Source organism: Anser anser (genome assembly GCF_964211835.1).
Source record: "Anser anser genome assembly, chromosome: Z".
Classification (NCBI taxonomy): domain Eukaryota; kingdom Metazoa; phylum Chordata; class Aves; order Anseriformes; family Anatidae; genus Anser; species Anser anser.
Window position 1 is genome coordinate 84103091 of NC_139723.1, and position 24657 is coordinate 84127747.

Consider the following 24657-nt stretch of genomic DNA (forward strand, 5'->3'; position numbering starts at 1 on the left):
TCTCGCAATGCAAATGAATAAGTTAGGCCGTATCGATGCAAAATCCATTTTCCAAAACCACAGACACATACACCTCACACATTCTCTTTGTTCTATCTCCTGTACCACATTCTATGACTCAGATACTATTTGATATGAAAAGCATCATGTTGCAAGACATAAATTTCTGTATGTTCCTACTTGTAAAACTCTTCCTCACATGAGAAGTCCAGTTTTCCAATCAATCTTAGTATAATTAATTATTTAAGATAGGATTCAGATCACAGATTGAGACACCTACATTTAGCTGTCTACAAGTGAGATAATTATGTTATCTGTGTACAATTCAAAACTCATTTCCATTGACTAAATGTAGATACCAGGTGCTGAGATTTTCGAGAATATAGCATAGTCTCTGATTTTTGATTGAGAGGAGCATGTGCTTCCTGTATGTCCTGGGTCACATCTGCCAGCCCTAGACAAATGTCTCAAGCAATATAAGGCATCTCAGATGGCGCTGTACTGGGTCTGGCTGGGATGGAGTTAACTTTCCCTGCAGCAGCCCATACAGTATAAGACCAGTAAAGACCAATATTTTGATAACTTAATCAAGCCTCTCCTCAGTGCAAGAGGCTGAACAATGACTGTTCAGACAACCAGAGCATCCATACAATGAGCTGAATCTTATACCAACCTCTGTGGACTCTATTTACTAATTCTATATTGATTTCAGTTTCAGGTACTGAGAGCTTAGGCACCTAACTCACATGGGGACACCCTCATCTGAACACTAATTTGTGAGCTGTTCTCTCCCTTGAGTACTCCTGAGCTGGTTAGTCCTTCATTGCTTTCTAAACCACTTCTAGCTTTTCATTTGCCAATTTCATTTTATTCCTAAGACTACACTCTTCAAAATTTTCACTTTGCCAGGATACTACAGTGAAATCTATGATCTTGTCCTTTTTCAGAAACAGCATTGACCTTGTCATTCCCTGCCTTCTCAACTACTTCAGAGCACAGTATTTAATTTGACAGTTGTGTTGGGTTTACGTGGCAAGATTTTGGTAGCGGAAGGCTTCAGGGGTGGCCTCTGTGAGAAAAGTCCGGAGGCTGACCCATGTTAGATAAGAGCCAGTTTCAGCCGCCTCCAAAGGGACCCGCTGCTAGGCAGAGCAGAGCCAATAAGCCATGTTGTTTGCACCTCTGTGAGAGCAGATTTAAGGAAAAAAACTGCTGCATCATAGCAGCTGGGAGAGCAAAGAGTGAGAACCAGCCCAGCAGCCCCCAACGTGAGCGCAGCAGGAGGCAGGAGGTGCTCCAGGCTCACAGCAGCAGTTCCCCTGCGGCCTGTGGAGAGGCCCCTGGTGGAGCAGGCTGTCCCCCTGCAGCCCATGGGTCCCACACGGAGCAGATCTCCACGCTGCAGCCCGTGGAGGAGCCCCCGGTGGAGCAGGTGGATGTGGCCTGGAGGAGGCTGCGGCCCATGGAGAGCCCCCGCAGGAGCAGGCCCCGGGCCAGAGACGCAGCCCGTGGAGAGGAGCCCACGCAGGAGCAGGGGGTCTGGGGGGAGCTGCCGCCTGTGGTGGAACCGTGGTGGGGCAGTTTGCTTCTGATGGGTGGACCCCATGGTACGGATCCATGTGGGAGCAGTTCTTGAAGAGCTGCTGCCTGTGGGCAGCCCCCGCAGGATCATTTCGGGAAGGACGGCATCCCGTGGGAGGGACCCCATGTGGAGCAGGGGCAGAGAGTGACCCTGAAGGAGTGGTGGAGATGAAGCATTATGGACTGACCACAGCCCCCATTCCATGTTCCCCTGTGCAGCTTGAGGGGAGAAGGTAGACGAGGGTGAATATGGGGGGAAGCTGGTTTTAGATTGTTTTTATTTTTTCATTGCTCTAGCTTGTTAGTAATAAGTAATGAATCATATTAATCTCCCTAAGCTGAGTCTGTTTTGCCCATGACAATAGCTGTTGAGTGATCTCCCTGTCCTTATCTCAACCCTTGGACCCTTCTCATAGTATTTTCTCTCCCTTTGAGGAGGGGGAGTGAGAGAGTGGTTGTTGTGGAGCTCAGCTGTCCAGCTGAGTAAAACCACCACAACAGTTAAGTCTCCTCTGTGTGGTTGCACACCTCTTCTAAGAGCAAATATCTTCCTTTTACAGTTCATTCTTGTGCACCCTGTATGTAGTAAGAGTTAGATCTGCTTAATTGCAGACCTCAGCAGGTACAGGTTAAGTTGTTTGTTTTCCTCTGCTATGTCCTGACTTGTTTAGAACTCGTCTTGGTTTGCAAGTTCAGGAATCATTTCCATTTTATTTCTCTAAAGTTCTCACTGGGGACATGTTTGTTTTAACTCTTAGTCTCTTTGCCTTCCTTTGTGTGGAGCAAATAATGGGATTATCACCTCACTCACAAGCAGTGACAGAGGGCCCTAGAAGCAAATATATGCTTACATGAGCAGTACGATAAAGGGCTGTAGACCTCTGCCCAGTATCCCAGATATGTCTCCCTCAGCATCTTTTGCAATTAACGACATAGATACTTCCTTAGCTTTCCCAGGAAAATCTAAGTTAACCTCCTACAGCAGGTTGGTTCCTGCATCTTCCCATGACTGCACAGAAAAACAGGCACTAGAAGCCCTGGTTAGGAGTTGGTCTGAATCACTCATCACTGCCTCGAGCTTAATGCTTATATATGTATGTAAAACCACCTACAGCCATGCGCAGCCCACAGAGGCAGCGTGACAGAAGCTGTGGCAGGTCACAATCACAATCCCATCTGTTCACAAGAAAAAGTCTCTGAATACATTTGAAAGGGAGTACAAACAAAATGAAGACAGGGTTACAACTGGTTGAAATATGATGGATTGAACACTTCATATGCTTTATCTGCTTTAATGATTTCCAATAATTTCAAAAATATAAAATTTTTATAGCAAATATCCACTTAGAAGTAGATTTAAATGATTATTACTGTTAAGAATTATAAAGTAAATGTCTTCTAAACTTCTCAAATGTCTTTTAGTCCTTCATACCTCAACTCAATAATGGTCATCCTTAAAATGGTTATATGATTCAGCAATCGTATATTTCAAAAAAACTGCTAGCCGCCTCTCTATGCTGAGAAGACGATAGAGAGAAAGAGACTATACAGAGTGACATAAATAAAGCATGGCTTACAGCATCATTCCTACCAAGGAACATATCATAAGCTTTGCATAAATGTTACTATGACCAACATGAAGGTGTGCTGTCTTTTCAGGGAAGGGGAACAGTTTGAAGAAAATGGTTAAAACCCATTTTCTGCATGAGTTCAATGCATGTTACTTAGCCTGTAGTGTCACATGCAATGAAATGAGATACATAAAGTTGGCTTCTTATCCAGAAAGCCCTGCACATTGAAAATATGAAAGTAAACTAGCACATGAGATTCTCAACTGGACAAAACTAAAGAAAACATGAAAAGATATAGAAATCCTCAGCCAAGTTGGCTTGTTTGTTATTTCCAAGGCAAGTAAAAGATTTGATGATTATCTACCAGGAAATATATCGAGCTGTCGATATACTATTCTGTTAGAGTTGACAGTCACACAGAAGGCTAAGTCAGCTCTCAGAAATGCTGGAAGCGTCATGGTGGAGGAATAAAAGACACATAGTACTATCACAGATGTAGTCAGTTGAATTTATAACACTGATCACTGAAAGCAGAAGCTATCTCAGGAATCCACAACAGAAGTCTACAAAAGCAGTATCTTGTCTAAATATGTCCAAGGACATGAGAGACCTGGTTAGCGTGGGTGACACATGGACACATGGACACATGGGCAGAGTAAGCAAAGAGATACACAAAGTGCAAAGCCTCCCCACAAGATGAACAGAAGCAGGGTTGGAAGGGATAGTTTCATTCCAACTTATTCAAAGTATACTAATACTCAGACATCTGGGAAATAAATGAACTGCCAGACATTACTACTGGGATACTGTAAGTCAAGCTATGTAGTACTTCAGAAACCAAAGCATCCCAAAATATTTAATTTCAGACTACAGTTCCAGTTTACTGGCAGAGTTTTGTTATTTATATGAGAGTGGGAATTTGGTCACATCACATCATCTCCGTACATTAGCCATCAGCTTGACAGATCAAATTGCTAAGCTGCTCATAAAGAAATTCGCAGAAGTCTTTAACAGAAGCCTGGTCCAACACTGAATATTGGATTGTAGAGACATTTCCATGCCTATAGCTGCAGATCTTGTTAGGATCAAGTTATTTCCCCAGGACAAACCACACATTGTGAAGCAAGTTAAATGCCTTGAACAGATAAAAACTCAAGCTTCTAACATGACAATTGGCAGTAAGATTATTTCATCCAAGCTTCCAATTATTCTGTTTCCACCAAACCCAAGACAAAACCATGGGGAATACAAACTAGTGAAATGTACTTTCCCATGAGACATGGTGAACAGGCCATGGAAAGAACAGCAGTTATCCGATGACTTCAAATTACCAGAAAAGACCACAAATACCACCAAATGCTTGAGGCATCTTGCAGTCAAAGGAAAAATTCACACTTAAGCCTACTGTGAGGTGTACTACACAAGGTTTTGATACAGAGGAAGGAGAAACTTTGAAGAACTGTTTTCGATTTGAAGTTAAAATATATTAAAATTAATTGGTACTTTATTATCATAAACATACACAAACATACCTAAAATGACAAAAAATAAATGAAGATTGACATGCATTCTAGTTGTAAATTTTGGGATGTTATAGTATCTTCCTAGTGTTGTCATTATAGTATGACAGTCTGACAAGGAAAAACTCTGAAATTAGAACTTTGATATGCTATCTTTTTGGAAAATCTCAGTCTAGCGTATTTGGATATTGGTGCTTCTTGGTTGTCTGACACAGTTCTGCCCTAGAAATTACAACTTGGGAATTTCTCTAGGTATGCTTTGGGATGTGGTAATTATCCCTTTATACAATACTTATCTGTTGAAAATCCAAAGCAAGATTATAAATCTTAAGGCAGCAAGAATTAGAATAGTTTAAGGGACACTTTCTATTAATATATTATGCCAAAACAAGGAGTGGACACTGGGTAAATTAAAATTTGTTCCTCTCTTAGATAGCTACTTTCTGGCATTTGCAAACATGAGGACTTGTAACTGTCCACCTATACCCAGAACTTGAAATAAACATAAAATTCTGCTATTACTATGAGAATAATATTTTAGATCTGTGCTGCAAAGCTTATTGTGTCCAATATGAATAAGAACACTATGTATGTTATCTGGTTCAAAGGTGAGGTGAAATCCAGCTAATCATACTGATAATAAAAAGTTAAAACCCCCAAATAAATCTTCAGTAGAGTAATCTGTTATGCTCAGGTTATAAAAACTACTGTTAAGATGTTTTATTTTTTTAAGACATCTTCAAAAGTGATTTTTTTTTTGTTCATCAGTTTAATCCTTCCCATTTTCTTCTTGTGACTTTATAGCTATTGAAGGGAAAGCTAGAAAAACTCTATTTCCCACAGTAGCCTTCAGCTCCTTTTAGCACTGATTTCCTTCCATCCTTTCATACTCTTGGTGACATGAAATTTGCTCCAGAATCCTATTGCAAAGGCTTTTGCATCAAGAATCATCATCAACCACAAATCTCCAAAGGAGCTCAGGAGAGAAACAAATGAGTAAATGACCAGGAGATGAAAATATGAAGATGATGAAGCATATAAGCATGAAGATGATATGAAGCAGATGAAAATATAAAGAAGAAGAAATTGGGCTGTTTAGGTCAGAACATTGGCTGTGGTTTATTCTTCCTAAAGGAGCATCTAAGAGTGGAGAGTGCGACAACCTGGTAGGACTGTTTTTTGCTAGCTTCCAGATTGCCACAGAAAGACAATCCTGGGGAAAAGCAAACCAACTATCAATCAAAAACAAAACAAACAAAGGGAAAACAAAAACAACAACCAGAATCAAGGCGACCTTAACACGTGGTTGGCTCTTGAAGTACATGGTTCAGAAATGTTAACTCTGCTCTGCCAGGAATCTCTGGTCTCCCTAAATCAAGTACAACATCACGCTACAAAAGCGCACAAAGTAGATCACGAGGAAACCAAAACTATGTTTGCATTCTAGACAGACAAAAAGACTGGGAATCTATTTCCTCATCAAAAGCTTGAAGTATTCTTACTCTCTGAGCACAGTACAGCTTATCTCCTTCACTAACACTGATGGATCTTTGTTTTCCTACTTGTGCCCTTGTGAGGAAGAGGTGGGCTTAAAGGAGGGGAATAGTGATAAATAACCTTGGCACAAGTGAACATCTGAAACTTGGATCCTTCTGAAAAGTAAGCCTCAGACTCAGAAGTCAGCACCTTACATATATACATTGATTTTCATTCCTATCTCTGGAATTCCTGAATCTAATTCTTAGGATGTTATTTATAATTTAAATGCAAAATAGAAAGACTCAAATATCAAATGGCAAATACCTAACTTTTCCTCATGCATGTAAGGGGGTGGAAGAGGAGTTATAACTTCTGAAGTCTAGCACATCCCTGTCCATAAAACATGAATGCTGACCCTGAAAGTCTGCTGAAAACTCTTAGCAGGTCACCATAGTAATAACAGTTTAGATTTTTTGTTTTGTCCATGGGTCAGAAGACATCAGGACATTCCTCCTGCACTTTGAGAGCTGAAGACAATTAGGAGCTGTGCCTTAGTGATACCAGGTGAAAGAAAGGAGAAGCAGTCACACATCCTGCTCACCAGACTGAACATCAAAACATTTTGCCATGGTTTTACAGAATTACCGTACAGCAAATGACCTTGTGTATGATCTTAGTTTACGATGGTTTTGAGATCCTCTGTCTCACATCAGACTGCAGTGAAGAGCATTAAGTTAACTTGTGTTATCTTCCATTGGATGCAGGCTAAATGTATAAATACAGGCAATAACCACAGCTCAGCTAACCCAAAGAAACTTATTAAACTGTGGTAGCTTCCTTAAATGTGTGAGTCATAAAATTTAACTAAGTTATAAATGTCTTGGTTTTACCACAGATTTCCCATTTTAAAATGACTGCCCAGCTACAGTACATGTTTTCTTGTGCCTAAAGATGTTTATATTCAGAATATAAAGTTTTATAAATAAAGTAACAATAGGGAATTGGAAAAAGTTACAGTGCAATCCAAAAGTGTCCCTCTCCATCTAGTTGTTCTATCAAAAGAGAAATTTCACTGAAGTAGTCCATCTGTTTCTTAGCCTTGATGTTGAGCTCTCTTGCAAGGATGTTACATAGGGTAACTTCTGCAATGATGGATCTTGTGATACATTTTTCTATCTTGCACAGCAAGTCAGAGATTATCTACTCCATTTTTCCTGGAATTTTATAGGAAAAAAATACTGCTGTTTTTAGGGAGAAGTTGTATAAAAACATTTTATTAGTGAGCTTATTGGGTTTCATCACATACGTAAAGAGAGAGGAAGAAAGACAGAGATTAATTATTTTGCCAGGAAATCCATAATTCCATAGCTGTACCTAAAGTGAGAGCAAGTTCAGCAAGTCAAAGGCTTTTATCAAAGTCAATAAAGCTTGAGAAATGGGATCTCAGTATCAGGGCCCTGCAACAACAGAAATGGAACTAGAGAGCAATTATCCATCCCCTTTCTCCCCCTTCTTCCAAGGAAATGAAATCTTCAAGGCAAAAGGATTAAAGTGAAAACTACTGGTACAGAAATGGAAATTTCTTCCTCAGGATGATTTGCATATTTTCCACATACACTTTATCACATCCAGAGCTTTTGGCACCCATGTTCAAGGCTTTGATGTGGGTCTTCAAGTGGCAGGGGCCAAGAGAGAACAGCACTGAAGACACTTTGACTCCTTGCAAGTGCATCAGACCAGTATAAATGACTGTAATCATATTATAGCATGGTGACATTGAAACGGTCACAGTTAAGTAAGTGCAGGGAAGTCACAGAGACTAAAATGTCATCAGCTGCTTTTATAGTCATGATTTCTACTTTCCAGCTTCCTACACCTGTGGGAGAGGATCTAGTTTTCATGATTACACTTGCCACTATGTCTCTGTGTTTTAACTAAATTATTATTTCAATTTAAATCATTAGAATAACTCAAAGTTTGAGGCTATGTCAATAAATCTTTGCAATATCTGCTCCTTTTTAACAATGGCTACAGATGCAAAATTCATGTGTGAATCTGCATCTTATGTAGCCAGCCTTAAAATGCTTCCATGTCATTCCTCTCCAATATTAATATTCTAGACAGGTGATTTATTCATTTGTAACATTACATATTAAATATTATTATGTTGTTATTTAGATTATAAAGCAATACTTATTTCTCAACCTTTCTCTAATATGTTAAAAAAATAAGCACATTGACAAAGCTAGGCCTGAACTTACAGAACAATCACAAAAAATAAAAAACACCACAAATGAAATGATTCTTCTCCTCCTTCTTTAAGCCATCCTTTACTTGAATTCTCTTCAGAGCGTGTGCCATGTCAATTGTCCTGGAGGACAATGAACTTATTATCTGTCAGGCTTTCAAGCTTTTTTATCAGTTCTTTCAAGCTCTAAGGATAGGAAGAGCTGTCAGCTGAGAAGATCCCAAATTGTCCAGGTACACAGAGCAGAAATGAATTTTCTTACATTACCTAGTGGGATGTTAATATATTTTTCATAGAATCATAGAATCATAGAATATCCCGAGTTGGAAGGGACCCATAAGGATCATCGAGTCCAACTCCTGGCACTGCATAGGTCTACCCAAAATTTTAGACCATATGGCTAAGTGCACAGTCCAATCACTTCTTAAATTCAGACAGGCTTGGTGTAGTGACTACTTCACTGGGGAGCCTGTTCCAGTGTGCAACCACCCTCTCGGTGAAGAGCCTCTTCCTGATGTCTAGCCTAAACCTCCCCTGCCTCAGCTTAACACCATTTTTACATTTGTTTTCCATAGTATTATCATTTTTCTATGTACCCCATAGAAATAGTTTGAAATGGGTCAGACTCTGCATCTGAATCCATTAATTCATATACCACTTTGCACATCAAGCATTGTCACTCAGCCATAATACAGATTAATGTGTTCGGAGACAACTCAGAGTGATTTCACCCATCTATAAAGCAGAGGTGAATGGGAATAGACAGTAGCTTAGGACAAAAAAGCCAAATATCCAGGGTAAGTGTTATGCATTTCTTATGTTAGATAATACTACACTGATAACATTTAATTGCATTTGGTTCTGAACAAGTGCACTTGATTATAGTGAGCTATATATAAAAGGATGCTGGCAACTCAATTTCAGCAGTGCCAAATATTGCTGTTTTCCTCTGATTTTACTGTTCTCAGAGTTATACTTTGTTAATCCAGTTTAAATGTATTCTCTCTCATTGAGAAGCAGTAAGAGATTCATTTATGCATTTTCCACAAACTCTACAGGATCAGGTGGTTTAATCATCACAACATAAGACATAATTAAGGAAAAAGAATCTTCTTATCAATGAGCCTCTGTGAAGCATCAAGGTTTGCGGCTGTAAGTTGAAATGTTGTTGGTAGGCATGCAAGTGTGAAAGCTGTGGGGAGGAACACAGTTTCTCCTCAGTCTTTCCATCAAAGCTGACCTCTTTCAAATAAGAAAGGGAACGCACGATAAATATAAACTGACTTGGAGTTCCACACTGCATTTCTTTATCATGTGCTAAACAGGAGAAAAAAGGATACACAAGGTCCACTCAGCCCTCAGAGGTAAGTAGAGGACTTTGTCGTGACCGTAGTGTCTTTCCCTTTTGCTGCATGTATTTTAATAAGGTAAGTGATTTTTACCTTTTAATTATTTATCCTTCCTGTGTGTTGTACTCTTGTCTGTCCTAAACCCTACTAATAACTTACTTGACTTTCTTTTTAATTAGAGTAGTGCAGATATGTATTTGAGGCATAACAGTGTCCTTTCCAAGGTTGTGTACAGCTATTATGTACTATCCTAGGTGAAGGAAGGACATGGCACCGTCATGTATCATTCTTCCATCAAAGATTTGGCAAACAGCACAAAACTGTCATGGAAGAGGTCGTCTTAATTCTTAATTTCTGGATAAATTCCTGACATAATTGTGTGCAGAAATAAATATAGCCCATATTATGTCCCTGATACATCTTCCACAATGTATAATATACAAAAAGTTATTATCAATTAGCTGGGAAAAAAAAAAAAAAAAAAAAGAAGCATCTAATACTTATCTAAAATTAGAACGTAGACATCCATTTTTCTTTTATGTTTGTTTAGTTTGTTTGTTTTCAATTGAGTGTCTTTCTTTGCTTATTTTATAAACTGAAGAAAGTGGTTAGCAGTCAATGCAGGAAGTTAATTCTTCACATGGGGCAATTTTACTGTGAAATGTATTGCACAGGAGACAGAATTCAATACATCACCTGAAACTGAAAAAGCCTTGACAGAAAAGTTCCCAGACTTGGAAAACATTTGTACGTCTGTTATGCATTTACAGATCAAGCTCAGCAAAACGTTGCAAATTTAAGTACCTGCACAGTCAAGACCTTAGCAGCAGATATAAATGTTTAGCTAAAGGATTTACGAATCTCAGATTTCAGGACATAAGATGAGCTTCTTAGGAGGGAGATATGAATCATATCTATGTAACAGCACTTTTAGACACTGTAATCGTTGTTCCTAGTAGAAAAATGCTTCTTAATTAGAGTCAGATGTTGAAAATTTTGAGTTATATGAAAATGTCACAAGCCAACTCTCCCAAAGAAAATAATAGGTTACTTGTTGGACTCTCTCTCTTTAGAAATAAAGAAATAAAGAATCGATATAATTACACTGAAAATGTATATTTTTTTTCTGTATTCAGCAATGTTTGTTGCTTTAAGCTAGGCTGAAATAGAAGTCAAGAGAATAAGATTAAGTGTAGTTTTGGGATAACTGGGAATCCTCTCCTGAAAACATCAGGTTTATAACCATCAGAAAAACTGAAATGGACACCCACAAAAAGCACTTTCTCTCTAATGCCTTATTCTTTCCCCAAATTAAATCCATGCCACGTGCTCCCCTTTGCAAGACAAAATAAAATAAAATAAAATAATAAAATAAAATAAAATAAAAATAAAAATAAAATAAAGTAAAATAAAGTAAAATAAAGTAAAATAAAATAAAATAAAATAAAATAAAATAAATAAAATAAAATAAAATAAAATAAAATAAAATAAAATAAAATAAAATAAATAAAATAAAATAAAATAAATAAAATAAAATAAAATAAAATAAAATAAAATAAAAATAAATCTTTTCTATACATCTCTTCTACATGGTCTTTGCAAACCTGGCCACTTTGTTTGAATGCAGTAAAGTGCTACAGCCCTGGAGCAGTCCCTTCGGAAGAGATTGCTCAGGTTTTCTCTGGCCTCCCTCTTACCTTTAGCCCCTTTTTTCCCCCCTCTCTTTTCCCCAGGGAAATAAACTCCGAGTTTTTAGAGTTCTTTAGATCAATTTAACAGAAAAGCAAAGAACTCCTTCTAGGGTCCTATTGAGATAATGTGTAATGCAACCAACACATAGTGTGATGTCGTTCTCTTCATAGCATGGCATCCTTACATGTCAGAATCTCTTAAACTATAGCCTAATGCAGATGCCATGGCCTATCCCACAAGGTGGTGTTTAAACCTGTTTTCCAGCACTAAGATGTTCGTGTACAGCAGTTCTTTACTCTGAAAGACAATGTCTCCCCTGCACCTGTATCAACAGAACAGCAATCTTTTTTCCTGCTTCTCCCCATCAGATGTATGGCCATCCCCAGGTTTCATATATAAATGACCAGCATGAGAGATCACACTCTGCTCCCTTTCAGATTTTAAGGAACGTCTTTTCTGAAATATATGTATGTACTACAGAGAATTTGTTCCTTCTACTCATTTTGTGTCAGTTGGGTGTGGTTACGCTCACATTGAATACACATCTGTGCTAGGGAAAGAGACTATTGTTTGTGCAGTAGGTTAATGAAGGAATCCTCTCTGAAAAAGAAAATAAAAGAAAAAAGAAGAAAAAAAAAAGACAAAAAAAAAGACAAAAAAAAAGACAAATGTCATTATAGATATACCCTCAAATATTGGCCTAGAAATAAAATTAAATTGCAATTTTTTTTTTCTTTAACTCTGTGAGATGGTGGGAATGAACAGAAACATGAAGTTGTTGTTAGCTGTTAAACTGCAAAGCAATTTCACCTCATAAATGGTAATTTGAGTATTCTTAAATGTATAAATATACACAAGAACATTTGTAACTGGAAGTGTAATCCATGAATGAAAGTCACTTGTGACCAGGATTGACTCATGGTGAGACCTGGGCATCTAAACACACCTGGAGACCTCTGCCATCACCACTTGGAGTGGTGCCATCTGCATTTGTATTTTATAATCTATCTATATTCAGAGAGCTTTTCCTAAGAGCAGAGCTGTGTTCGCTACCACAAAGTTTTCTTCTTGTTTTAGGAGTAGAATAAAACTTTTGGAAGACATAACATTTGCCATAGTGTTTCTTGTTATAGGAGTGCTACTCCTGTTGGACTGTGTGATAGATGGCGACCAGTTCCTGTTCACCATTTATTGACCATCCTGCTGGCCAAGGGCATCCAGCCAAGCCACAGGGAGGAAGACTACCTGCTTCCTGGTCTGGTTTGCTGCCCTCCAGTTCAAGTGGAGAGATAACCTCTTCTTTCTGGAGAACAGCCAGGGGCAGAGGGTGCTTACAAGGACGGTCCAGTAGGCAAGGAACCAGCAGGGTCTTTGGGGCAGGAAGAGAAGAGCAGCAAGCAAGCACACAGTCAGGTGTGCAGTTGCTGAAGGAAACTTTGCCATGGGTCCTGGCAAGGACTGTGTGGTTTCTTACAGTCCAAGAAGCCACAAGTGGAAGAAACACTGAAGAAACACTACAGGAGACTTGCTGATCCTCACAGACCCTGTAGATATGTAAAAGCTGCTTTCTGTCCCAGTATATCTGAGCTGTGTCTATTTGAAAAGATATATATTTATCTATGATATCTATGATAGGATATCTATTTATAAATGTGTTATCCTCATGTTATACAAGGTGATCTTATTTATAAAAAGACCCTTAATTCAAGAAATTTGGGCACATAAATAGCTGCTCTAGGTATGAGAATCTTTGGAAAAACCTCTGGAAAGGTATGAGGTAAGGATGAAGTATTATTTTAATGTTGAAAGAAAAAAAAAAGATTAATTTAAATATCGAATTAAACATTCCTCATCGAATGCTGGTGATGCATCCTGACAAATTAGTGATAATTACTGAACAATTTTTAGCCTGGTTTCTTCAGGAAATGAGGCTTGGATGATCATTCTGTCTGTCAGTGCCACTTAATAACTGCTGGATCCATTTATCAGCTGCAAACCTAACAGAGGAGTGATGCTGTCAGAGCTGCCCAGTCCTCAGCATCCTCAAAAAGAGAATTTCTACTGCTGGGTGGAAAGTGCCTGATTAATAAGCAGAAAGATTTTAATAGGCTAAACATTCAAACTTAAAAGAATTAATAACATAAATAAAAATAGGAGAAACAGAAATGCTGTAATCATACAAGAGCAAAGAGGCTTTTTCTCAGTCAAGAGTATTGTGTGGATTCTCTGTTGTCTAGTAAGGGACTGTGCATTCAGTACACAGTATTTTAACCCAATGTTTAGAAGACAAATACTTTGGAAACTGAAAGTCATGAGTTCTGATACTCAAATTATTCCTCATTCTTCTTAAACTGTGTGATATTTTCATAGGCATGTTATATCACAGGCCACCTGTCACTGACATGCAAAAAGCATGTTGTATGTCTCAGCCACGCTTTCATAAATTCCATCGTGCTTTCATAAATTTATGCAAACTAAGAAAGGAAGAACTTTGGTTATGGCAGTTTATTTTATTTATATTTCTCTGTCAGAAAAGCATCCTTAACATTCTCTAGGTAATAAGAAGGGAACCAATGTTTTGATGTAATGACAGGATCCAGCACCTTCTATTGGCTGTAGTTTTCTAACAAGTGTCCTGGTACTGTCCTGGCTGTTAAATGTTACACACACTAAATTGAATCATAAAGGAGCATGCACTAGCTAGTGGGTAAAATCAACACCACAGAAAGTCGGTTAGCTGATTAATGTCTTTTGCGCCTGATTTTTGAGGTTTCCATTAATTAAAATGAATTTCATCTCTTGCAGGACCGTATATGTTACATATTCCTTCCCCCAGAGCAGATATAATAAGCTGTCTTCACATGGGAGTGTGAAGTATCTCTCATTTCACTTTTTGGAGAGCTCCATGCAGACACATTCCTTCATGGCATTTTCCAAACACTTTTGAAAGGTTCCAGGCCAAGCAGAAAATCCATGAGAGTTTTTCAGTGAATTCATTTTTTGCAACTTGCTCTGAGCTGGAATAACAGTGCACTGAGCAACTTCAGAGGCTGCATTTTCAGGAAAGAAAAGAATCTCCCTTCTCTCTTTTTATTCATACATATTATTATTTCTCACTATGTTCATATGCGCACACACACCACACATAAAATAATATCTGTGATCTGTCAAACAAAGCCACATTGGATGAAGTAATCTGAAGGTGGATGAAGGAGTTTTGTGTCATACCGGTTTCTACCAGTAAAAGGGAAGAGATCCTCATGCTTTTATGAGTGGCTCCAATACTCACAGGAGCAATGACCCTGGTTGGGCTGGGGCTCACCAAACTGGTGTTCTGCTCTTATGTCCTACATGGCCACAGCACCAGTATCTGCACTATCCATTGCTATTGATTTGTTTAAACTATGTAAATTATGCCTCCAAACTACATGCAAAAGACTGTACTATGTGTCAAATTCTTTATCTGTAGGTACAGTTTCTTAGAAGTTCTTTATTTATGTGCAATTGCATACAAAGAGTGACTATGTGATAATCTGGGCAGAGCAGGAGCTGGAGGACCTGGGTTATCTCCAGGACCACCTAAAATCCCCAGCTGGAGAGCTGCCGCACCAATTAGTCAGATAATTTGCTGTGAAGGTGTCTAAGAGCTCAGTCAACTACCTTGTCCCAAGTCAGGCCATCACCTCAAACCAGTCCCTCGTCCACCTGCACAAAGACAAGCTGAGGACCTCCAGGACCAGGCAGGGGATTCATGACAAAGTACATGTGGTGTGCTCAGAGGCACACCCCCGAAGCCCTGTGATAATTACAGGGCAAGGCAAGAGCTTTTCCTTCATTTTTTTCTATGAAGCTGTTCTCCTTAAGTTAGTATTTAGCATACAAAGGACAAAGAATTCAGTACTAACATTTGCAATATATTTGCCTCCCATTCAGGCTACATTTCTGAGCAAAGCATTCTGCTTTGGCAATAAATGGGGAAATCTTCTCAGTATTCTCCTTTAACATCTAACAAATTAACCAGGCTCATGAGTGCCAGACAGGCAGTGGGAAACCTTTGTTTAGGTATTGAGATTGCTCTCTCGTACAAGTGCTAGCCAAACATTTCTTTTGCCACTTCTGTGTCTAGACCAAAAGATTCTTATGTTACAAGAGGAAGTATTTGTGGTAAATTCAAGTCAATCTTTCAAGTCCTTTAAAGTCTTGCTAGCAAGGTTGCCAATATCAGCTAGTGAAATATCACCTTATGCCTGACATCTGATGCTCAAATAAGAAGTGTCCTGATTCCCTGATGGCATTGTCTCCAGGGAAACTAAGCCTAGGTACAGACCAGTGTGTTACTTACAGGAAGCAAAGTGACACAAGACTTTGCTGACACAAGACTTTGCTGACACAAGTCTTTGCTTTTGCAAGACACAAGACTAAAATGACACAGTCCATCTCTTTCCACAAACCTAACACATAGTTGCCAGAAATGTTCACAGTTGTTAAAGATTCTTGTTGATCCTATATTTCTATTGGTATAATTTGCAGCAAGTTAAACAAAGGATAGCATCACGGTGTTTCTGGTATGCCCCGGTGGTCTCCACAGAAGTACAGGTCAGAGTATAAGGATCTGCAAAGATGTGTGTGACTGAATATCTGTGTGCACTTTGATTCTAAAAAGCCCTGAGTGGAGTGGAGGATGCCACAGAGTGAAAGCTGTGTGTGAACTGTTGCATGTTTTACTTCTGACTCTGAAAACATATATCTATTATTTACTCTTCCTACTAGTAGGAGGTCATATGGCTACTTTTTAATAAAATGAAAATAAATAAATAAATAAATAGAATAAGAAAGGTTTTTTGTTTGTTTGTTTGTTTTTCTTAATTCATCAAAATTGAAGACTTCTTCAGGAACAAGAAGGCAATGGTACAGGTCCTCCTGTTCCCAAAGGACAGAGAGGAGCTCCGTTAAAGAAGGCCTGAATCTGAAGTGGCTTCTCAAAGCTTTATACAAAAAAAGCATACTCTCTGCTGTTCTCTGAGGACTGTAACAGCAACACAACAAAAATCTCTCAGAGTGCAGGAGCTATTCTAAAGGGAGTAAATAAGCATCTTCTGCAGCATACACGATGTAAACAGCAGCTCCAAAGGAAACATAACCTCCACTTCAGTGCTCTCTCAGCTGTTTATTTCCTTTGCCTACTGATCTGAATGATCTCACTTGAAGTGAGATGGCAGCTGCATTCCTGTTTTTCTCGGGAGCCTCTGTAGTTAGTGGACGCAGGAACAGAATGGCAAATAGAAAGAGACGTGTTTGTTCTAACTTTCTGCAAGGTGCTTGCATGGATTTCCTGACTGCTGTCTCTCGCTCTAATTGATAGCTCTTCTCCAGCTTAATGATGATAGCTACCTCTCTTGTTTTTCACAAAGAAAATGTAGGCAGGGGAAAGCAAGACCTTGCAGTAATACCCACATAACAAGTACCTGTGATACAGCAAGGTCCCAGGGCCCTCTGCTATACGCTCTCCATCCTTCCTTACAGTCAAGAATAATAAACCAGTCCCCAAAGTCAAAGCTGCTAAAATAGTCCTTAAGGATTCTGCTGGAGGCTGAGCAGAAAAGAAAATGCTGCTGGTGACAGACTCCTGGCCACGCAGCTGAGACAGACACCAGCCAGATTCATCAAATTGTGAACTGAGAATTTTAAATCTGAAAAGTCTTTAGTTAAAGACTTTTCAGTTGTTTGTCTTAGAGCAAGTGAAGTCTGGTTTTGCTCCTTAGAATCCTCTTTTCCTGTAGGCATGTAATATTGGTAATACGAGAGACTGAATGGAAAGTAAAGGAAAAGGAATTGGAGACATTTGTCTGATCACCAAAATATTTTTTTTTTCCTGAAAATTGCAGACAGCTAGTGAAATTTAGTTCACTGCCATGTTTTGCAAAGCCTATTTCAATCACCATACATATTTAATTTCTATTCATGTTGCATAAGGAGGCAATATTTGTATTGATCTTTCATATGGAAAAGAAAGGTTTTTTATTCACCCTCCCTATATTGATACTACTTTTGCCTACTATTTTCAGCTGAAAAATCACTGAGAAATACTGAAATGCACACTCATGGGTGGCTCCCGGAAAAACAGGCTGTTCTGTTACAGTGCTAAGCCCCATGTCTTTAAGGCTCATATTTCAGCAAAATGATTTCAGTTCTGGAAGTGGAATTGCAAGGTGAGGCAGGCCCCTGTGAAGCTGCTGAAAGCCAGAGACCCGTTAACTTTGTGTTTGTACATTTAGACTACAGCCTAGCTGTAAGACATGTGTTAAAGTCTTTGAATTTAGACACAGGGCAGCTAGAAAACTTGCATGAGAAATAGCAAGCCCGGTGGATAAAACTTTGTCACAGCAAGTGCAGAACAAGTTTTTTTAATGTCGACTACTCTTCTTTAAATAGCAGTATTTCCACAGAAAGAAGGACATGCAGGGAGGGATGCGTGGAGTGTTTCCCTTGCAGGGGCAGTGATTTGGAGATGATCCCTTGCTGCAGGGACCCTGTTGCTGGGAGGCAGGAGGAGGTATTTAATGTCTCCTGGCCCAGTCTACTGATCCTACAATGCACATTGTTTCACTTTGTTTTATAGAGAATGAAGGAATCCTTCTCACAGGAGGCACAGGAGTGTCAGTGTGTTACATTTCTTCCGGTTCGGAGCTGCCTCTCTGCCTGCAGAACTGAGAAACCTGCACTTTCCTCTGCTGCTTTCCTTCCCCAAAGTCTCTCATTGCTGCTGCGTTCAGCCCAGGCACCTGGGCATGAAAGAAATGGATGTGTGCATTTTGTTTCTTTTCCCTGTCCACAATGAACTTCTAACCTGGGTCTCAGTGTGACCCACCTCGCTTGGCTTCCTCTGGCCCACACAGCACAACACTTATTGCTGCAGCTACAGCCCTGGCTATGGGGGATTTGGACAAGGTTACAGTCATGAGAGCCCAGAGGTTCAGAGTATTCAGACCACATGTGCCCTAAAGGAACACACATCTGTTGCAGTCACTGAAAACTGCCCCCAAGGCTGTCCTCACTGGACAGCCCTTCTGCTCTCTGGAGTGTGTCTTGCAGTTTGTCATAGATCAGCATCCTTGGCTTATTTCTTTTCAGATTGGGCCTGAGAGGAGCTATGTGAGATCTACAGCCTGGTCCTCCTGCAGAAACAGAGGACTAGACTCTTGCTGGTGAGAATGTAAATACAGGGATTAACTTTGATTGGGAAAAAAAAAAAAAAAAAGAGTCAAGGAGCTCATGAAGGATTTGAGGATTTGAGTCTTCTTTTCATATAGATGTGATCTAAAATCCCTAATCTCCAGGAAGAGACCTAAGGAATCCCATCCAGGCATGGGTTCAGGCAAGAATGATACCCTTTTGTTATATTGCAGCAGTCTGTTTCTATCTCCTTTTTCAGAATGTGTAAATGCAGCCACCAGTCTGTCAGTCTTTCTGTCCCAAGCTCTATAACAGCTTTCAGTGTTTCTCAAAAATGGCACACATTTCCTCCCTGTATCAGGAATGGCGGATGATAGAAAGATCTTGTCCATATCTTTTTTCCATGGCATGGACATCATCAAACCAAGGAACACATCTTGTCTTGCATGTCACTTGCTGAAAGAGCTCATGGGGATGATGACATTTGATGAAATGGAGACTCTTTGGGCCTCTGAGGCAGAGAACTCTGCTGCAATACATACTTCTTACTACATTCTTTTTCTCACCAAAGTTAATGACCTAGCTTCATAGTTGATGTGAAATACATGATGAATATCCCTTTTCTATATAAAATTAACAAACTTGATGAGAATTTTGTTTCTTTTGTTCAGCATAATACAGGAATCAAAATGGGTTTTCATCTTGAATTCAAGTCTTCTGTGTGTCTGTTCTGTGAAGTCAGTCATATCTGATGCTGGCCAAATTTGTGCACAGGATCTTGAAAATAAGTAGGGTATAGTCAGGTTGATTTCCGAGGTGACAGGTCTTCTTTGGGTGGCAATAGACTTTAGGGTAGATGAGATCAAAAGTTCTACAGCAGCCAGAAATAAGCCATTTGAAAGTCAAATTTACCAACTTCTTAGTTCCCCCAGTGAGATAATCCTGATTTTGGATCTGTGGCCAGACTTGAAGGATACTGGCTTTAGCTTTTTCTAGTCTTCACTAAACAAACTACTGTGTGACCTCACTTCCTTTCCCTGTCCCTCTTTTTAATATCCCATCCCTGAGAACACCAGACCTTTGTGTGAATTAATCTCTGGGATATGTGCAATGATGTCATACCTTAAAAAGGATGGACCTGCGGAGGTTTGAAAGCCTACTCCTGATGGAAATATTTTCTGTTGGAGTAGTTCTTTCTTTTACACTGTCTGCATATGTATGTGTAATTAGAGGATCAGATATACATGACAAGCCCATGATTTTTCTTCTCAGTAGACAGTTTGTCACTGCAGATACTGTATACTTCACCGTGTCTGCAGCTCTAATAGAGTTGTCACTCACCGTAACTTTCCTGCAGAAATGTCAAACTACTGGCTGTATCTCTTCTAAGTCAGTAGATACTCAAAGCTGGCAGCAAGTTATAGGGCAGATTCTAGAGGTTTTTTCCTGGTACCTTCTTTGCATAGTACAGAATCTAAACCTGGACAATATCAAGCTGGTTTGTATATTAATATCTTGTCTTGATACTCTATTTGCTTGGGCTATAGCCATGAATACTTAAGGTCTGTACTTTATCCCCAATTTCCTCAACTGATAATGAACAAATTACCATTGTTTTAAAATAAAAAAACATATGTTTAAAAGCTAAATCTTGGAGGGAAATAATATGGACATTAAATGAACAATATCTTCTGTTTCCTGGTATTCCTTTCCCTAAAGAATAATTCCTTACATTAAAGACACTCAGTTTAGAGTTATGCATGATCAAGTAATCTCATCACAACTCAGTTGTATCTGCTTGCTTTCTATTCTGTCCTCCTTTTATGTCACTAATGTAAGCTTTTCCAGATGATAATCCTTTTACCACATTCTGATATTGCTGTGTCCATTTACGTCCCTGCAAAATTAAATTGTAGCAAATCATCTAGTAAAAGACAACATGAGCATACTGTAAGTTCCTGGGAGGCTTAAGCCTGGACAACAACTTACAGCATTAGGAGTGTCAGAGAGAGCAAATGAAACCATTGAACCACCCTGTCTTATTTGCAGTCTCACATAGCACTCTTACCAGCTTACTCATACCAGCTATTGATCAATTTTATACTGACAGGCTCTAGGGTCTCTTCTTTTGTGAGGTTCTGTAATGTGTTATAGAAAATTCTTATTTCCAACATCTGTGTTTTACACATATTGAGGGATTTCTACGTTCTTTCTCTCACTCAGGGCTGTAATAGGAATACTATCACATAATTACAGTCCTAAAGTAGTTTCAGAATCATACTGTTTGCTTATATTTACACGGTCACTATCTCAGCCATCACCTCCAAAGCTTATCCCCTTCAACTGTACCATCTCCCCTCTTCGTCCCTCTTCTTCCTTCCCCTTCATGGCTTCAGCCTCACCTTCTCTCTCCTGGACCATTGTCTTATCACTGAAGAAAATCCAAGTCCAGTTTGGTCATAGCTCTTGGCACTGCTCACAGTCAGGGAAGTTCACATTTGCCAGTCCCAGTCTTTCTTGTGGTTGGTTTACCAATTTTCCCTAGCTGCTGTAATAATATTTTCACGTAGTGTTTGCTTAGTGTGTTCTTTGCGTTGTGAAATTGCAATGCAACTAATATCTTGTAAAACCTAATTGCATTGTGATTTTGACTCTGGATATCTAACTCCAGGAACATAAGTTAAAATCAACAACTACAAAAAAAAAAAAAAAAAAGTGTCAAAATTACTTTCAGGTTGTGAGTATATAACTAGGGAAATCTACCAAGATTTTTGTTTCAGCTGCCCCACCTTTTAAAGAGTTTTGAAGTCTGACTGTATTTATTTTCAGAGGCAGGTATTAGAGCTCCAAGCACCCACATCAATCTGGTAACCTGTGTAGCCTTTCCAAACTTTTTGGGAAATTCAAGAGCTGTTTGGAGGTCTTTCGTTAGAATCATAGAGTCATTAAGGTTGGAAAAGACCTCCAGGATCACCTGGTCCAACCATACCCTACCACAAATGTCACCCACTAAACCATGTCCCTAAGCACCAGGTCCAACTTTTCCTTGAACACCCCCAGGGACAATGACTCCACCAACTCCCTGGGCAACCCCTTCCAATGCTTAACCACTCCTTGTGAGAAGAAATTTCTCTTAATTTCTGACCTGAACCTCCCCTGGCTGAACTTGAGGCTATTCCCTCTTGTCCTATAGCTAGTTATCTGTAAGAAGAGGCCAACCAATCAACATTTCTAAATAATTAAATGATTTAGAAACTAGTAGACCATGCTCGCATCTATCATGCCTGTTTCATACCCTGTTGTGAAAAGAATTTTTACTGTGAAGTAAAAGGGTTGACGTTGGCAGGAAGATATGCCCACCAAACATAAAGTAGCTGCTTCTTGACACAAGCATGAAAAACCTTCCTAACGGCAGCTGACTTATTTTGTCTCAGATCTGAAGTTCTCCTTCTTCTAGTTACCCTTTGAATATAATTTGTGCTATGTACAAGCATCTGAGGCAGTATACTGAACTTTTTCCTAGTTGAGGGTGGTGGGAGGTCAAGATCTATTTTTCGTGCTAGGAAAGCAAGATGCATGAGCTCCTATCTCCAATCAGATGTATAAGCCCTCATACATTATTTCTGAGTACACAAAGTTTGTAAAATTTTAACCACTCTAAAATGAGTTTCCTCCTCTCTCACAATAAAGATTTAGGATCAACCACGTAGAACTTCAACTTATACCTGAAATCAGGCAGATCCAGATACAGAAAATCTGATATATCTGATATCTGAATCCAGATAGCTGTAGCAAAGTACTGTGGCATTGTGAAAAATGCCTATCAATTAACTTAATGGGCATAGAAGATTTTCACAAAGCAAGAACAACCTCTGGCTTATTAACATCCAGGCTGTTATCTGATTGTTCAAGTAGAACAAGATGTTAACACCAACATTGTGCAATCTGATATGAAAGTATTTGAAATCCACTCTTTATGTGATTGCTTTCATCCAATTGCAAAACTTCACTTTTATTTCATATCTCTAACAGAAGCAACAACAGCAAAAATTAATGTTTGTTATCTTATTTCAATGGGTTGATCAAGAAACAGCCATCTCATGCAGATGTTTGTCTGCATACATATATAAATTCACAAAAGCTACTTCATGACTCTCTTGAAACATAGTTAAGCTGGATCTGAGGTAAGATGCATGTCTAATAATTTCATCTCTAATTTGCAGACATTTGAAAATGTGAAATTTTTCTTGTCCTTTCTACATTAAAGATGGAAATAACTTTGATTTTAAGAGCTAGTGTTTATTTGTAATATTAAAAATAAATTTCCAAATGTGCATACAGAATTCTTCATGACCACTAACAATTTTGACAAAAATTTTTTTTAAAGATAGGTACTTTAGCTTTTATCCTACTTGTTATTACTTTATTATTACTTGTTATTACTTTATTTTATTTGTTTTTTATTAACTTCATACATTTATTGTTTCAAGATCTTTTGGGACCATCTTGCAGTTTTGTTGTGGAAAAACTTATTGCTTATCCTGAATACGTTAGTTCTCTTTTTTCTTTCCTTTTTTTTTTTTTTTTCCACTCTGTAGGGCTTAACTACTTAAATAAATAAATACATAAAATTAAAAAAAAAACTCTGAGAAAAAAAAAACTATTTCACTTATGCATACAGATTATGTAGTTCTGAATATAAGATTCTGGGGGGATGTTTTTGTCTTTGTTTTTTCTCATCAAAGAGAACGAGTGTGTCAGACAGTCTAACACATGAATTTGTAACTTGGTGCTCTCGTATGCCAGCGGTGTGGTTGTTTAGTGCATGCTTTGAGAGTTGATTTTAAAGGTCTTAAAGAGTCTGTTTTAATAATTCATATTGATTCAGTAGGGGATGAAGATGCTTGACATGTTAAATGATTAGCATTTACATTATGAACATGTTAATTACTGTATTTTTAATGCTACCAGCTTCTATAAACAAAGATAAGAGCATTCTTAAAGGGACACCAGTAGATTTGGGAGATGCTGGAAACCAGTTATACAAAACAGTGTTAGAAATATTTCCCCTATTTCTTTTTAGTCTTCTGTCTCTTCTCTTACATTTCAGCACGGACGTTTTATTTGTTTGGCTCTTGCACAGCACACCAACCCCAATCTAAAATAAAAGACCCAGGAAGCTAAAGAGACTAGAAAGTTATTTGGTCATTCAGTTTGCATTGATCTGTGGTGATGAAGTGCTGAATAGGGTTGCAGCACCCCCAGCCTCCCTCAGCCACACAGCAGAGGATGCTCTTACAGCCCCAGCTACATTGCTTTGGTTTTCAGCTGAAGTTAGAAACCTTTACCTGCTGCAGTGCTTAATTCACAATGGTGCCCATCAAAATAGCAGAGTTAAACAATTCACAAATATGCACTAAAGCAGAAAGGAATTTACTTTTGAGCAATGTAACTTGATAAAACATTGTGTTGCAGACCACAGCACTAACGTTTTCCTATATCTCAGGGCCATTGCAGCCACACCTGGACATACACGTGTATGTATGGCATATACTATCTTGAGGAATATTTGTGGTGCTAGGGAAGGATGAAAACTTGCAGGCAGTCTTGAATGAATGAGGCTGCATGTGGTGGTTTCACACCAACGGCCAACTAAACTCCACCACACTGCTTTTCCACTCCCCCTCCTCAAAGGAAGAGGGGAGAAAATACAATGGAAGAGGGTCAGCTGCTGGGCTCTGCTCACAGAAGCCACCCCTGCAGCTCGCCTGCCACCAAAACCTTGCCACATAAACCCAATACACTGTGATAGACATAAGACAGTCAGTAAATAGAAGTCTATTAATACTGGTCAGGGATGGAAATGATGTAGGGAGATATGTATGTCAGTACAGGAGATGCAGAAAATGGAACATATCAGAGTTCAAGAAAACCTCTCAGATCAGGTTAGAGTAGCTAGCCCCCATCTTCACAACATCTAGCTCTTACAGTTGTATTTCTAGAGGTGTCCTGAGGCAGGGAGCTCCACAGGAAGAGTCATTTCC

At 38.9% G+C, this 24657-nt stretch overlaps 1 protein-coding gene across 1 annotated transcript in view; it reads left to right on the plus strand.

The window, feature by feature from the left end:
- Window positions 1-22761: 22761 nt before the first annotated feature.
- Window positions 22762-24657, plus strand: part of LOC310889562 (urea transporter 2-like) — a 321801-nt gene continuing 319905 nt past the window's right edge. Inside the window, exon 1 of the mRNA XM_083817147.1 lies at window positions 22762-22797. The gene's annotated coding sequence lies outside the window, so the exon portion shown is untranslated. The remainder of the gene's footprint in view (window positions 22798-24657) is intronic.